This window comes from Scyliorhinus torazame, chromosome 1 (genome assembly GCF_047496885.1).
Source record: "Scyliorhinus torazame isolate Kashiwa2021f chromosome 1, sScyTor2.1, whole genome shotgun sequence".
In the NCBI taxonomy this organism is placed as follows: domain Eukaryota; kingdom Metazoa; phylum Chordata; class Chondrichthyes; order Carcharhiniformes; family Scyliorhinidae; genus Scyliorhinus; species Scyliorhinus torazame.
The window spans coordinates 137671956-137689212 of NC_092707.1; the positions used below are offsets into that span (position 1 = coordinate 137671956).

The 17257-nt window shown below is 47.5% G+C and overlaps 1 long non-coding RNA gene across 1 annotated transcript; it reads left to right on the forward strand.

The window, feature by feature from the left end:
• Nucleotides 1–149: 149 nt before the first annotated feature.
• On the forward strand, nt 150–16180 carry LOC140413397 (uncharacterized). The gene is made up of 2 exons (XR_011942572.1): nt 150–460; nt 15759–16180. It is a non-coding gene; the product is annotated as an uncharacterized lncRNA (long non-coding RNA).
• Nucleotides 16181–17257: the final 1077 nt, after the last annotated feature.

Sequence of the window (17257 nt, forward strand, 5' to 3'; positions counted from 1 at the left end):
AAGTTGCCGGTGAATATATAATGAGGAAACATCACAAAGGTGTGATGACCATAGTTTACCTCATAATACATCTATTGTGTGGTGCTGGGTTTTGGGGTCAGTGTATATTAGTGTTTCTGTGGCACGATTTGTCAACTTATTGCTTCATTTCTTTTTGGTTCAAATGGCTAGATTAGCCTCCGATTTATTTGATTCCAAGTGTACATCTAATCCTAATCAATGCAAGGCCACTGATTCCACAACCTGGTCTCGAATTCGCATGGAAAATATCCCAAATGACTTCATGAGCACCAGCTGCAATACGTCTCCACCTTCCTCCCATACACGCTTGGCAAACAAACTGTATTTTGAGGTTGGTAACAATTTCCCAGGAACGGCCTTGCTGATTGCCTGCTTCATAATTCAGATCTCCATCATCCTCTTTATTCTCAAGAGAAACTGTATTCATTCTGTATTGAAGGTTAGTTTTTATTATTCATTCATGGGGTGTGGGCGTCGCTGGCTAAGCCAGGATTTAATGCCCATAAGAAATTGGTGTTGAGCCATCTTCTTGAACCGTTGCAGTCCCTATGGTGTAGATACACCCATAGTGCTGTTAGGAAGGGAATTCCAGGATTTTGATCCAGCGACAATGAGAAAATAATGACATAGTGCCAAGCCAGAATGGAGGGGAACTTGCAGGATGATGTTCGCATGCATCTGCTGCCCTTGTCCTTCAGGGTGGTAACGGTAACAGGTTTGAAAGGTGCTGTTGAAGGAGCCTTGGTGAGTTGCTGAAATGCATCTTGGAAATGGTAGACACTGCAACAACTGATGGAGGAAATTAATGTTTAAGATGATAGATGGGGTGTTGATCAAGTGGACCTTTTTGTCCTGAATGCCACTGAGCATTATTGGAGCTGCAATGATCCAGATAGGTGGTGAGTATTCCATCACATTCCGGACTTGAGCCATGCAGCTAGTGAGCAAGCTTTTGGGCGTCAAGAGATTAGTTATTCATCATGTTATGGGCCAGGGTTTAGAGAAGCCCAAAGTGTATCATGGAGTTCACCTGACCCACAACTTTTAATCAATTGTGGTATGGGGAGCACACGGCCACTCTACAGGTGTGGTACAGCAGAAATGGAAAAGTATTTTTTAAAGCAAAACTATTTTTATTCTATGAATTCAAGTTAATCTTTTTAAAACATACAGTGAACATCTTTGCAACCATTAATTCAAATACAACCCCCAAAGAATACAACACTAAGTAATCCTTAAGCTGTCCTTTTAACATCCATAAGATTTTAAAAATATCTTTAAACAGAAGCACATCAGGTTAAAGTCACTACTGAGAGCAGTTATTAGTTTTAAATCACCAAAGGATCGATTTACATTTTTTAGATTACAGAGAGAGAGACTAATACCCCTTCTGGCTGTGACTGTAGCTATCCAGCTCTGAAAACGGAACTAAAACACACCCTGCAGCCAACAGCCTAAAACGAAAGTAAAAAGCTGACAGACAGCCAAGCTCCACTCACTCTCTGACATCACTGCAGTGATAAACACCCATTTATTAAAGGTACTCTCACATGACAATCAGAGAACTCCCAACATCTGACCTGCTCTTGGCTTGGTGTCACAGTTTTAATCTGGATGGTCCAGTTAGGCTTCTGGTCATTGGCAGGACGGGAGCGTGGTGCAGTGGTTAGCACTGCTGCCTCACAGCGCTGAGGACCCGGGTTTGATCCTGGCCCGGGCCACTGTCCCTGTGGAGTTTTCACATTCTCGCCATGTCTGTGTGGGCCTCACCCCAACAAACCAAAGATGTGTGGGGTAGGTGGATTGGCCAAGCCAAACTTGCCCCTTAAGGTTCTGATTAATGATGACCTTGGGATGCTAATGATTGGGGATTCAGCAAAGGTAATACCATTGAATGTTAAGGGGTGATGGTCATTTGCAGCCCAAGACCTGTCTTGTCCAGATCTTGCTTCATATGGGCAGGGACCTTATTTATTTATTACAAATAAATTTAGAGTACCCAATTATATTTTTTCCCAATTAAGGGGCAATTTAGTGTGGCCAATCCACCTACCCTGCACAGCTTTGGGTTGTGGGGGTGAGACCCAGACAGACACTGGGAGAATGTGCAAACTCCACACAGACAGTGACACGGGGCCGGGATCGAAGCCGGGTTCTCGGCACTGTGAGATACCAATGCTAACCACTGCGCCACTATGCAACCCGAGCACGGACTTTATTTTATCTGAATGGTGATGCAATCCTGAGTGAACATCCCTACTTCTAACGTTATGATGGAGAAAAGATCATTGATGAGGCAACTGAAGATGGTTGGGCCTAGGTATTAGGATTCCAGACCAGACCCCAACAGTGACTAGCATTACTGTATCAAAAACCCAATATTTTAGTTAATTTTGTAAGACTGCGGAAAGAATACTTCGTTCCAGGAGTGATTCCACGAAGAAATAGGAATTTGGTACTTTACTTTTTTTAAATAAATGTAGAGTACCGAATTCTTTTTTTCCAATTAAGGGGCAATTTAACGTGGCCAATTCACCTACCCTGCACAACTTTGGGTTGTGGGGGTGGGAGCTATTCAGACACAGGGTGAATGTGCAAACTCCACACAGACAGTGACTCAGGGATTCGAACCTGTGTCCTCTGCACCATAGGCAGCATGCTAACCACTATGCCACCGTGCTGCCTTGGTACTTTAAACTAAACTTTTTTTAAAAAATCAAAACTTTATTATTAACACAATATTAAACTCTTTGACATCGCACCTGAAAATAGCTTACAATTACCCCTTGAACAATACTGCTCAATAAGTAAACACCATGGGCGGGATTCCCCCATGCCGTGCTGTATGGGCGAATCGCCATTCGCGCCATTTTTTCCCGCGATGCTGGTCCGATGCCGGCAGGAGATTCTCCGAGGAGCGGATAATTGGAGCCATTTGCGCCGGCGCGTTCGCGGCCGGGCCCCCGATTCTCCAGCCTTGATGGGCCGAGCGGCCGCGTGGTGGCAGAGTCCCGGCGGTGCCGTTCACATCTGCTCGCAGCCGGCAGGAACTCTGCGCGCAGGGTCGGGGGGGGCGGCCAATGGGGCGAGGAAAAGCGCTCCTTCACTGGGGGGGGGGTGCCTCCGATGGGGTCTGGCCCGCGATGGGGGTCCACCAATCAGCGGGCCAGCCTCTCCAGCCCCGGCCCTATTTTATTATGCGGCCGGCCCCTGAACCCCCACGCACTGTTACGTCGGTGCCGGCGCATTGAGGAAGTCCCCCGCACATTCGTGGGTTGGCGCGGCCCAACTGCACATGCGCAGGTTGGTGTGGCGCCACTGCGCAAACATGGGTTGGCGCAGCGATCGGTAGTGCCCGCGCCCGTTTCACGCCGTCGTTAAACGCGACGGTGTTCACGACGGCGCAAACACTGCCTCCATTTCGGAGAATCCTGCCCCATACCCTTAATTACTATCTCTATTGTCAATTAAACAACACAAAGGGGGGGGGGGCGGCATGCTGGCGCAGTGGTTAGCACTGCTGCCTCACAGTGCTCAGGACCCGAGTCTGATCCCGGCCCCGGGTCAATATCTGTATGGAGTTTGCACATTCTCCATGTGTTTGCATGCGTCCCACCCCCCACAATTCAAAGATGTGCAGGGTAGGTGAATTGACCATGCTTAATTGCCCCTTAATTAGAAAAAAAAATTGGGAACTTTAAATTTAATTTAAAAAGGAAACAACAAGAAAGGAAAAACAGAAATCCATCCTGCATCCCAATGACATAGAGAAATATTTGTTTTCCAGAACAGATTTGGCTCATGTTAGAACCCCTGCAGACTCTGACTGGATGTATTCAAAAAAATGTTTCAACTGGTTTGTTTCAGCTTCCTCCTTGTCCTCCGACAAGTCTGCACTACTATTAATCTTCTTTTAACTATCCTACTGCGAGAGCAAAATACTTTACTAGTGGTCTAAATTGTAGCCTCTGACTACACGTCTGACTCCCAAATGTTTTCTGGTCTTACAAAACAAGGTTCTTTTGAAAGCATGACTACTGCAGTCAAACACACTGTAACCCAGGCTCTTAACCTTTAAATTGCCGAATGTTTATAATCCGGTATATCTAAAATACTGCATTCATCACGACTCTTAGGATACCTGCAGTGAGGGCAACACGGCGCAGTGGTTAGCACTGCTAACTCACATCTGCAGTTTGCAGAGGTCCCAGGTTCGATCCCGGCCCTGGGTCACTGTCCGTATGGAGTTTGCACATTCTCCCCGTGTCTGCATCGGTTTCACCCCACAACCCAAAAGATGTGCAGGGTAGGTTGATTGGCCACACTAAATTGCCCCTTAATTGGAAAAATGAATTGGGTAGTCTAAATTTATTTTTTTAAAAGGATACCTATAGTGACGCCCTGGAGCTTAAATAATTGACCTCCAACAACCACAACCATCTTCCGTTGTGCCAAGTATGACTTGTGGTTAGCACTGTTGCTTCACAGAGCCCAGGTTCCTTTCCTGCTTGGGTCACTGTCTATGCGGAGTCTGCACGTTCTCCCCTGTCTGCGTGGGTTTCCTCCGGGTGCTCCGGTTTCCTCCCACAATTCCTGAAAGACATGCTATTAGGTGAATTGGACATTCTTAATTCTCCCTCAGTGTACCCAAACAGGCGCCGTGGTGTGGAGACTAGGGGATTTTCACAGTAACTTCATTGCAGTGTTAATGTCAGCCTACTTGTGACAAAAATAAAGATGATTATTATTCAACCAGTGGAAAGTTTCCTCCTGATTCCCATTAACTTCAATTTAACTAGGGCTCCTTGATGCCATTCTGGGGTCAAATGCTGTCTTGATGTCAAGGGCAGTCACTGTCACCTCATCTCTTCAGTTCAGCTCTTTTGTCCATGTTTGGATCAAGGCTGTTTCTCCCTGTGTCTGCGTGGGTTTCCTCCGGGTGCTCTGGTTTCCTCCCACAAGTCCCGAAAGACATGCTGTTAGGTGAATTGGACATTCTTAATTCTCCCTCTGTCTACCTGAACAGGCGCCGTGGTGTGGAGGCTAGGGGATTTTCACAGTAACTTCATTGCAGTGTGAATGTAAGCCTACTTGTGACAATAAAAATTCATAATGAGGTCTGGAGCTGAGTGAATCTGGAGGAACCCAAACTGAGCGTCCATGAGCAGGTTATTGCTGCGTAAGTGCCGGGATGACACTTTCCATCACTTTATTGATTATCGAGAGCCGACTTTCAGGGTGGTAATTGACCAGATCGGATTGTCCAGTTTCTTGTGTACAGAACATACCTGTGCAATTTTCCACATTGTTCAGTAGATGCCAGAGGTGTAGCTGTATTGGAACAGCTTGGCTAGGGGATGTGGCACATTCTGGAACACAAGTCCTTAGCACTACAGCCAGGATATTATCAGGGCCCATAATATTTTCTGTATACAGTACACTCAGCTGGGGTTCGGTTTAGCTCATGGGCCAGTTTACCTCAGTTGGCTGGACAGCTGGTTCGTGGTGCAGAGTGAGGCCAACAGTGCGTGGGTTATTCATGAAGGCCCCACCTTCTCACCCATGCCCCTAGCCTGAGGTGTGGTGACCATTGGGTTAAATCACCACAAAGGGGAAAGCAGCCTCTGGTCATCTGGGACAATAGCGACTTTTACTTTTTACTTACACGCAGCTGTTTCTTGATGTTACCTGGACTGCATCAAATTGCCTGAAGACTAACATCTGTGATCTGAGGACCTCAGAAAGGTGCTGAAAAAAATCATCTATTTGGCACTTCTGGCTAAAATGTTTGCAAATGATTCAGTCTTGTCTTTTTCCATCATTCCTTGGACTTCCCTAATTATTGAGGATGGGAATATTTGTGGAGCCTACTCTTCCAGTTAGGTCCACCGCCATTCATGACTGGATGTGGCAGGACTGCAGAACTTTGATCTGATCCATTTGTTGTAGGATCACATAGCTCTGTGTTTAGCATGCTGCCTCTGCTGTTTGGCATGCAAGTATTGCAGCTTCACCAGCCTGACGCCTCATTTTTAGTTATGTCTCATGCTGCTTCTGACATGCTCTCCTGCACTCCTCACTGAATCCGGGTCTGTCCCCTGGCTTGGTGGCAATGGTTGAATTCGGAATACGCTAACATCTCTTTGTGCAAAGCTTGATCCCCATTCCGAACTCAGCCATCATTTCGGATATAACAACACCAGCCACTTTTGAAACATCTTGAAAAGAGGAAAACACTCCCAAGGTGCTTGGCAGGGGCACAAGGAAAATAGATGGTGAGCCAGAAAAGGAGATATTCGGAAGGGTGATCCAAAGCTTAATTAAAGAGGTGGATTTGAAGGAGAGAAAGAAGGACGCGGTGATAGTAGGGTTTGGAGGGGGAATTCCAGAGAGTGGGATCCATATAGCAGAAGGCCGGGTTGCCAATGGCGTAGCAGGGTGTGGGGTGGGGGTGGAGGGGAGGTGCACGGGGTTAGTATTAATACAGAAGTGGCAAGAAGTCAAGGGTATGGAGGGTTGAAGAGACGGGGTGGGGGATGGTGAGAGAAACTGGAGACTTGGAGGCATGGAAATATTTACAGAGATACAACGCCATTGAGGGATTTAAATCTTAAGAAGTAAGTACAGAACAATGAGGCATATACTTAAAATTTGAGTCGGATCTTTCAGGGGTGATATATTAGGAAGCACTTCATCACACAAAGGTTATTGGAAATTTGAAACTTGCTCCCCTAAAAAGCTGCTGGGGGGGGGGTGGGGGGGGGTGGGGGGTTCAATTAAAAATACCAACATTGAGATTGATAATATTATTGTTAGGCAAGAGAGTTAAGAGTTCCAAAACCAGGGTGGGTGAAGTAGTTAAGACACCCATGAGCATTGATCCCTCCTCCCCTACCCTGGCTAGAGAACAGAAAAGGCCGGAGGTTTGCTTAGCTGTGATGTGACCCATCAATGAATAACTTGGCACTTCACACAGGAATGAAGGTTGCTGGAATCCAGGCAGCCCTGGGAAACTCTACCCTGGAGGAGTTAACGCTTTCATCAGCAGTAGTTGGGAATGTGGGGGGAGGGGAAAGAATAGAAATTCAGGCAGAAAAGAAATATCACTTAACTGCAAAATGGCACTCCCAAGCTAATGGGAGACTCTCGCTCAGTATTGCTTTGCGGGAGGTTTAGTTACATTATCACTGTTATCACACTAATAAATTAATGATAATATTTTATTCACATCCTCTGACAATCATTTAATGATTTTCCAACACGAGTTAAAATCACCATTTGATTAAATACCTGGACCCTGGGAACCTGCTGAAGTATTTCTGTCTCTAGCTTCAGGGACTTATAGATCGAATGAAAGCAGAGGTAATAAAAACTCTTTTAACTAGTAAGATCAATTATGATGCTCTCTTTGAGCGTTTTAAAGAGGAGGTTTGTGGACAGGACCGGCTTAATGCACCAACAGACTGACAAATCCTCCAGCAAACAGACTCCCTGACATGAGGCAGGAGGGGTGGGGGAGGGAATACTGAGTCTCCTTCACCTTGTAGTGCTTCAATTTAACTCTGGAATTTGCCTAAACTGATAAACACCGATCTGACCATTAGGAATCACTGGAGGAAAAGGGAGCAAGTCGGGATGAGCGAGAGACACACACATGCCAGCTTCTGTACAGTTTCAATACAACTGCATTGACGCATTGTAACCAACAGGACTGTGACAGGCTGTGGGCCTATACTGAGGTCTCAGTAGGTGAGCTTGCTGTTGCTGGCTTTACGTATTTATACAGCTGGAATATTCTCAGTCTCCCCCTGCACCACTACATTACCACTATCATTTCCACTTAATGTAACATTTTTTAAAAGTGTTAGTTTATAATGTGTGAGCTGTTTTAATCATTACAGCACACAAAATAAATCATTGTCTTGTGCATATGCAGCCTGTGTGTGTGAATGAACATCCACAAGTCCAAATCACTTTATTTTATTATCTGCAGTTCTACAAGTTTTATTTTCATACAGTCCAGACATTTACTTAAAAAAAAACTGCTTTGGTACAAGAAGGAATGTTGACAATAGGGAAGTGGGAGTCTATAATGGACTAGGGCGACATTCAAGCAAAGACACAATGTAGCTGGTAAGCTTGTGACATGGAGGAAGCCATATTGTGGGGGAAAATGGTACTTTAAAGAAAGCTGTCCATTTATGATGTACTGTAAAGAAGTTGTGTAAGTTTATCACATGGCTCATTGTTTGGGTTCAAATCCACAGGTAAGTTAACCTCTTGTTTTTTTGCCGAAGAAGCTTTAACTCTGTTGAAAAGTCACAGACCTGAAATGTTAATTCTATTTCTCTCCCCACACATGTTGCTGGACCTGCTGGGTATTTTCAGCATTTTATTTTCTGTTTTTCTTTCGGCTTTTCAGCATCTTCAGTATTTTGATTTAGCCTTTACTCATCTTTTTTTTTTAAATTAGTGTACCCAATTCATTTTTTCCAATTAACATGCAATTTTAGCGTGGCCAATCCACCTACCCTGCACATCTTTGGGTTGTGGGGGCGAAACCCACACAAACATGGGGAGAATATGCAAACTCCACATAAACAGTGGCCCAGAGCCGGGATCGAACCTGGGACCTCGGCGCCGTGAGGCAGCAGTGCTAACCACTGCGCCACCGTGCTGCCCTGGCCTTTACTCATCTGTGAAGTTTGATGATGTATGTCGACCTCGAGGGATCTCACAGATGTACTCATCCCCCTTTTGCTCAGCACTGGCCTGTTCTTCCAGTAAGGATTGGTGGATGGTGATAAGGAAAGTAAAAAAGCCCATGGGTCAGCACGGTGGCACAGTGGTTAGCCCTGCCGCGTCACGGCGTGAAGACCCGGGTTCAATCCTGGCCCCAGACTCTCACTGTCCGTGTGGAGTTTGCACATTCTCCCCGTGTCTGCGTGGGTCTCACCCTCACAAACCCAAAGATGTGCAGGGTAGGTGGATTGGCCATGCTAAATTGCCCCTTAATTGGAAAAAAAAGAATTGGGCACTCTAAATTTATTTTAAGAAAGGAAGAAAAAAAAACCTAAACAATGTTCCCTTCCAAACATAGGGCAGATTGTAATGATCCATCTATTAATAATAATCACTTCTTGTCACAAGTAGGCTTCAATGAAGTTACTGTAAGAGGCCCAGTGTGGGAATCTGGTGTTGTTCTCGAGCAACACCCCTGAGCTAGGGATCGTTAATCAGTCAGGGTTTTCCTCCCCCTCTTTACTACCTAGTGTCCCCTTTCTAGAGGTATTTGTGTGCAGACTACTGACCGAGGAGGGCATTGCATTTGGGTGCAAAAAGCTCCCATGCCCATTTGAGTTGCTAGCACCCTCTGTTTTGCACATCTGGGGTGATGTACCAGAGTCACTTGCAGCAGTGGTTGTGAATCCCTTAAGCAAAGCGAGCCCATAGAGTCACTGAGGTTTACAGCATGAAAACAGGCCCTTCAGCCCAACTTGTCCATGCCGCCTAGTTTTTACTACTAAGCTAGTCCCAATTTGCCCACATTTGGACCATATCCCTCTTTACCTATCTTACCCATATAACTGTCTAAATGCTTTTTAAAAGATAAAATTGTACCCGCCTCTATTACTGCCTTTGGCAGCTCGTTCCAGACACTCACCACCCTCTGTGTGAAACAATTACCCCTCTTGACCCTCTTGTATCTCTCCCTCCTCCCCCCCCCCCCCCCACCCTCACCTTAAATCTATGCCCTCTAATTTTAGACTCCTCTACCTTATATATGCCCCTCATTATTTTATAGATCTCTATAAGATCACCACTAAGCCTCCTACACTCCAGGGAAAAAAGTCCCAATCTATCCAGCCTCTCCTTGTAACTAAAAACATCAAGTCCTGGAAGTATCTAGTAAATCTTTTCTGCATTCTTTCTAGTTTAATAATATCCTTTCTATAATAGGGTGACCAGAACTGTACACAATATTCCATATCTGGTCTTACCAATGTCTTGCACAACTTAGCAAGACTTCCCAACTCCTGTATTCAATGTTCTGACCAATAAAACCATGCATGCCAAATGCCTTCTTCTCCCTTCTGTCCACCTGTGACTCCACCTTCAAGGAGCTATGAACCTGTACTCCTAGATCTCTTTGTTCTATAACACTCCTCAACACCCTACCATTAACTGAGTTGGTCCTTCACTCATTCGATCTACCAAAATACATCACCTCACATTTATCTGAGTTAAACTCCATCTGCCAGTCATCGGCCCACTGGCCCAAATGATCAAGATCCTGTTGCAATCCTAGATAACCTTCTTTACTGTCCACTATGGCACCAATCTTGGTGTCATCTGCAAACTTACTAGCCATGCCTCCTAAATTATCATCCAAATTATTAATATAAATAACAAATAACAGTGGACCCAGCACTGATCCCAAAGGCACACCGCTGACCACAGGCCTCCAGTTTGAAAAACAACCCTCTACAACCACCCTTTGTCTTCTGTTGTCAAGCCAATTTTATATCCAATTGTCTATATTACCCTGGATCTCACCATGAGATTTAACCTTATGCAAGAACCTACCATGAGGTATCTTGTCAAAGGCCTTGCTAAATTCCATGTAGATAACGTCGACTGCACTGCCCTCATCTACCTTCTTGGTTACCCCTTCAAAAAACTCAGTCAAATCCGTGAGGCATGATTCCACTCACAAAACCATGCTGACTGTCCCTAATCAGTCCTTGCCTCTCTAAATACCCGTAGATCCTGTCTCTCAGAAAAACTTCTAACAACTCACCCAACACAGATTCTAGGCTCACCGGTCAGTAGTCCCAGTCTTTTCCCTGTGGTCCTTCTTAAACAAAGGCACAACATTTACTACCCTCCAATTTTCAGCCACCTCACTGTGGCTGTCGACGATTCAAATATCTCTGCTAAGGGACCTGCAATTTCATCCCTAGCCTCCCACAATGTCCTGGGATACATTTCATCAGGTCCCGGAGATGTAGCTACCTTGATTCACTTTAAGACTTCCAGCACCTCCCTCTCTGTAATATATATATATATATTTTTTTAAAATAATTTTTATTAAGGTTTTCACAGAATATCAATAACAAAATGAAAAAGGAACCCAACAGGGTTAAATACAAAACAGTCAAAAAACAACCCTCCATACCCCCCTCCCCCCTGTACATAAATAATAAATTAACACCCCGACTTAACACAAGGCCAACATAGCAAATAAATACACCCCCTCAGATCCCCCAGTGTAAATAAACAAAAATAAAGTACCCCCCCCCCCCCCCCCCCCGAGTTGCTGCTGCCATTGACCAATGTCTACTATTCTGCCAGGAAGTCTAAGAACGGTTGCCACCGCCTAAAGAACCCTTGTACCGACCCTCTCAAAGCGAATTTCACCCTCTTCAACTTAATAAACCCCGCCATATCATTGATCCAGGATTCCACACTTGGGGGCCTCGCGTCCTTCCACTGAAGAAGAATCCTCCGCCGGGCTACCAGAGACGCAAAGGCCAGAATACTGGCCTCGTTCGCCTCCTGCACTCCCGGCTCCTCTGCCACCTCAAATATTGCGAGCCCCCAGCCCGGTCTGACCCTGGATCCTACCACCCTCGACACCGTCCTCGCTACGCCCTTCCAAAATTCCTCCAGCGCTGGACATGCGCAGAACATATGGGTGTGGTTTGCTGGGCTCCCTGAGCACCTAACACACCTGTCCTCACCCCAAAAAAACCGGCTCATCCTTGTCCCGGTCATGTGTGCCCTGTGCAGCACCTTAAACTGTATGAGGCTGAGCCTTGCGCACGAAGATGAAGAGTCCACCCTCCCTAAGGCATCTGCCCACGTCCCTTCCTCGATCTCCTCTCCCAACTCCTCCTCCCACTTACCTTCCACCTCCACCACCGAGGCCTCCTCCACCTCCTGCATCACCTGGTAAGTTTCCGAGATCTTCCCCACACCCGCCCACCCCCCCGAGAGCACCCTCTGTCCTGTACTGTGCGTGGCAGCAGCCGCGGGAATTCCACCACCTGCCGCCTGACAAACGCCCTTATCTGTAAGTACCTGAAGGTGTTCCCCGGGGGAGCCCATACTTCTCCAACTCACCCAGGCTCGCGAACTTCCCGTCCACAAACAGGGCTCCCAGCCTTCGTATCCCTGCCCTGTGCCACCCTGAAAACCCGCCATCTGTCCTCGCTGAGATGAACCGGTGGTTCCCCCGTATTGGGGTCCATACCGAGGCCCCAACTTCCCCCCTGTGCCGCCTCCACTGCCCCCAATGTTTGAGGGCAGCCGCCACTACCGGGCTCGTGATATACCTCCTTGGAGGGAGCGGCAGCGGTGCCGTTGCCAGCGCCTCCAGACTCTACCCACACAGGACGCCACCTGCAGCCTCTTCCATGCAGCCCCCTCCCCCTCCATCACCCACTTGCGCACCATCGCCGCATTGGCGGCCCAGTAGTACCCGCAGAGGTTGGGCAGTGCCAGCCCCCCCCCCCTATCTCTACTCTGCTCCAGGAACACCCTTCTCACCCTCTGAGTCCCTCGCGCCCACACAGACCCCATTATGCTCCTGTTGACCCGCCTAAAAAAGTCCTTCGTGACAAACACGGGGAGGCACTGGAACAGGAACAAAAACCTTGGGAGCACCGTCATTTTGATTGACTGCACCCTACTTGCCAAGGACAGCAGCAACGCGTCCCACCTCTTGAACTCCTCCTCCATTTGCTCCACCAGCCTTGTGAAATTAAGCCTATGCAGGGCCCCCCAGCTCCTGACCACCTGGACCCCCAAATACCTGAAGCTCCTGTCCGTCCTTTTTAAAGGGAGCTTGTCAATCCCCCTCTCCTGGTCCCCTGGGTGAACCACGAACAACTCGCTCTTCCCGATGTTGAGCTTGTACCCCGAGAAATCCCCGAATTCCCTGAGGATCCTCATTACCTCCGGCATTCCCCCCACCGGGTCCGCCACATATAACAGCAAGTCATCCGCATAGAGCGACACCCTATGCTCCTCCCCAACCCGCACCAACCCCCTCCAGTTCCTCGACACCCTCTGCCATAGCCAGGGGTTCAATCGCCAGTGCGAAGAGCAGGGGGGACAGGGGACACCCCTGTCTCGTCCCTCGGTGCAACTGAAAGTACTCAGACCTCCTCCTGTTCGTGGCCACATTCGCCATCGGGACTTCATACAACAGCCTGACCCACCTGACAAACCCCTCCCCAAACCCAAACCTCTTCAGCACCTCCCACAGGTACCCCCACTCTACCCTATCGAAGGCTTTCTCAGCGTCCATCGCCACCACTATCTCCGCCTCCACCTCCCTCGCCGGCATCATGATAACGTTCAGAACCCTCCGCACATTTGCGTTCAACTGTCTCCCCTTCACAAACCCCGTCTGGTCTTTGTGGATGATCTGCGGCACACAATCCTCAATCCTCGTGGCTAAGACCTTCGCCAGCACCTTGGCATCTACATTTAGCAAGGAATTCGGCCTGTAAGACCCACACTGCAGGGGATCCTTGTCCCGCTTCAGGATCAAGGAGATCAGTGCCCGGGACATCGTCGAGGGCAAAGCCCCCCCTCCCTTGCCTCATTAAAGGTCCTAACTAGCAACAGGCCCAACAGGTCCATATATTTTTGATAGAATTAGACCGGGAAACCGTCCGGCCCCGGTGCCTCCCCGCCTGCATGCTCCCTATCCCTTTGGTCAGCTCCTCCAGCCCAATTGGGGCCTCCAATCCCACGACCAGTCCCTCCTCCACCTTCGGAAATGTCAATTGGCCCAGAAAGCGGCCCATCCCTCCCTCCTCCAGTGGGGGCTCAGACCGATACAGTTCCTCATAAAAGTCCCTGAAGACCCCATTGATGCCAACCCCACTCCGCACCACGCTCCCTCCCCTGTCCTTCACTCCCCCGATCGCCCTAGCTGCGTCCCGCTTCCGAAGCTGATGCGCCAGCATCCGGCTTGCCTTTTCCCCATACTCATAAATCGCCCCCTGGGCCTTCCTCCACTGCACCTCCGCCTTCCTGGTGGTCACCAGGTTGAATTCGGCCTGGAGGCTGCGCCTCTTCCTCAACAATCCTTCCTCAGGCACGTCCGCGCTCTCTGTAATATTTACACTACTCAATACATCACTATTCATTTCCCCAAGTTCCCTAACATCCATGCCTTTCTCAACAGTAAATACCGATGAGAAATATTTATTTGGGATCTCACCCATCTCTTGTGGATCCGCACTTAGATGACCTTGTAGATCCTGGTCATCCTTGTTGCAAACATATGATGGCAAAGAAAGGCCCTTGCGTTCATCTAGCCTGGCCCAAACAATTATTAAATATACCCAATAGACTTTGGATAAAATTGATATATAAATATACACAATATAAATTTTGAATCCTGTACCCCACAGAACTCTAGATATTCACTCAGAGTATACTGAAGTCAGTGATGGATAGATTGTTGGACATTAAGGGATTCGAGGAATGTGGCAATAGTGTGGGAAGATGTAGCTGAGAGAGAAGATCAGCCACTCCAAACCGAAACCATGAGATCATCAAATCCCTACAGTGTAGAAGGAGGCCATTTGGCCCATCAAGTCTGCACCGGCACTCTGAAACAGCACCCTAACTAGGCCCACTTCCCCACCCTATCTCCTTAACCCTGTAACATAACCTGCACATCTTTGGACACTAAGGGGCAATTTACCATGGCCAATCCACCTAACAACATCTTTGAACTGTGGGAAGAAACCTGAGCACCCAGAGGAAACCCATGCAGACACGGGGAGAAAGTGCAAATGTCACACAGTCACCCAAGGCTAGAATTGAACCCGGGTCCCTGGTGCTGTGAGACAGCAGTGCTAACCACCGTACCACCCTGAGATCTCCTGGGAGAAATTGGAAAAACATTTCTAAAAACCACCAACATTTTGGGGAGAAGAGATCCAGGAAGTTCTCATCACAGTTATTGGAGGGGGCAATAAAAACAGTAACATTTTGTTCTGCAGTGAATGGGTGCATCTGGGATAATGAGAGCAATGAGGAGAAAAAATACAACACTGGGTAAAGGTTGACTTTAATACTACTTTAACACAGGGTTAACACTACCAGGAGGATGTGGAGGCTTTAGAGAGGGTGCAGAAGAGATTTACCAGAATGTTGCCTGGTATGGAGGGCATTAGCTATGAGGAGCGGTTGAATAAACTCGGTTTGTTCTCACTGGAACGAAGGAGGTTGAGGGGCGACCTGATAGAGGTCTACAAAATTATGAGGGGCATAGACAGAGTGGATAGTCAGAGGCTTTTCCCCGGGGTAGAGGAGTCAATTACTAGGGGGCATAGGTTTAAGGTGAGAGGGGCAAGGTTTAGAGTAGATGTACGAGGCAAGTTTTTTACGCAGAGGGTAGTGGGTGCCTGGAACTCGTTACCGGAGGAGGTGGTGGAAGCAGGGATGATAGTGACATTTAAGGGGCATCTTGACAAATACATGAATAGGATGGGAATATAGGGATACGGACCCAGGAAGTGTAGAAGATTGTAGCTTAGTCGGGCAGCATGGTCGGCACGGGCTTGGAGGGCCGAAGGGCCTGTTCCTGTGCTGTACATTTCTTTGTTCTTTGTTCTTTGACTTCCCCTGAGCAATGTGAAAGAAATAGTATCCAGTCTGATAATTATTATGGAAAGATATATATCATTCAATCATTTTTATTTCTGCAGCTATTATATAATAAATGTACAGATTTCTGTAAGAGAAGACTTGCTTCCAACAAAGCTGCTGAGCCTTCATCTGTGAGAGAAATACACTGTCTGCGCAGAGGAATGTTTGCACAAGACAGGCTGGCAAGAAGACTCCATCTGGTGGAATGTAAACTCTCCGCAGTGGAAGATATGGTTGTTTATGTTGTCGATCAAGTGAAACAGCAAAGGAGGCTCCAGACTAAAAGCGCCGCTCCGTCCCAGGGCTGCAGCTGCACTTGGCGCCGGAGCTCAAACATGTCCAGGAGCGACGTCGACTCACTGGAGTATGAACAACAAAGCCCACTGCAGTACTCAGTCACACAAAGGAGGAATCTCTCAGCCCGTTATCATACTTAAATCACTCCAGCATACTTAGACACAATAAAGTGTGAACAAATTCAGCTGGACTTTGCTTGCATCATTTCCATGTTTCAGTAGATTTTACACATTTGGATAACCCCCTCAGTCGTCAGGTTTATCCCAGTTTGCTTGTCAACCAGATAAACTGAGATGACCCAAAGGCATGATTATTCAGCTGATCATACCCAGTACAAGCATTTCAAAGTGCTACAGTTGACTGAGTGAGCGAAAGAGAAAAATTAATGTCACATAATTGCCAAGACCCCAATGTCAAACTTTGGGTGGGGGGGTTAATTGATGAGAAGCTTAAGTGAGTGAGCTAGTGAACTAGCTGTATCTACATCATGGCTACAAGATTAGTTAAAAGGCTGGTTACTGTGCAATGAATAGCTTACTCCCTGACCTCTTAAAGCCTACCCACCATCTATGAGGCAGGAGTGCAATGGAATAGGGCAGTACGGTGGCGCAGTGGTTAGGACAGCTGCCTCACGGCGCTGAGGTCCCAGGTTCGGTCCCGGCCCTGGGTCACTGTCCGTGTGGAGTTTTTTTTTTCCTTTTTTAAAAATAAATTTAGAGTGCCCAGTTCAATTTTTCCAATTAAGGGACAATTTAGCATGGCCAATCCACCTACCCTGCATAACTTTGGGTTGTGGGGGCGAAACCCACGCAGACACAGGGAGAATGTGCAAACTCCACACGGACAGTGGCCCAGATCCGGGATCGAACCCGGGTCCTCAGTGTCCTGAGGCAGCAGTGCTAACCACTGCGCCACCGTGCTGCCCATTCCGTGTGGAGTTTAACATTCTTCCCATGGTTATGTGGGCTTCGCCCCCACAACCCAAAGATGTGCAGGGTAGGTGGATTGGCCACGCTAAATTGCCCCTTAATTGGAAAAAATTAATTGGATACTGTAAATTTATTTTTAAAAAGGAGTGCAATGGAGTATGCTGTAGCAACACTTGGTAAATCTCACACCATTTGGGACAGTTTCATTGATGTTCAAAAATAATCCACTAGAGCAGCACGGTGGCGCAGTGGTTAGCACAGCTGCCTCACGGCACCAAGGTCCCAGGTTCAATTCCGGCTCTGGGTCACTGTCCGTGTGGAGTTTGCACATT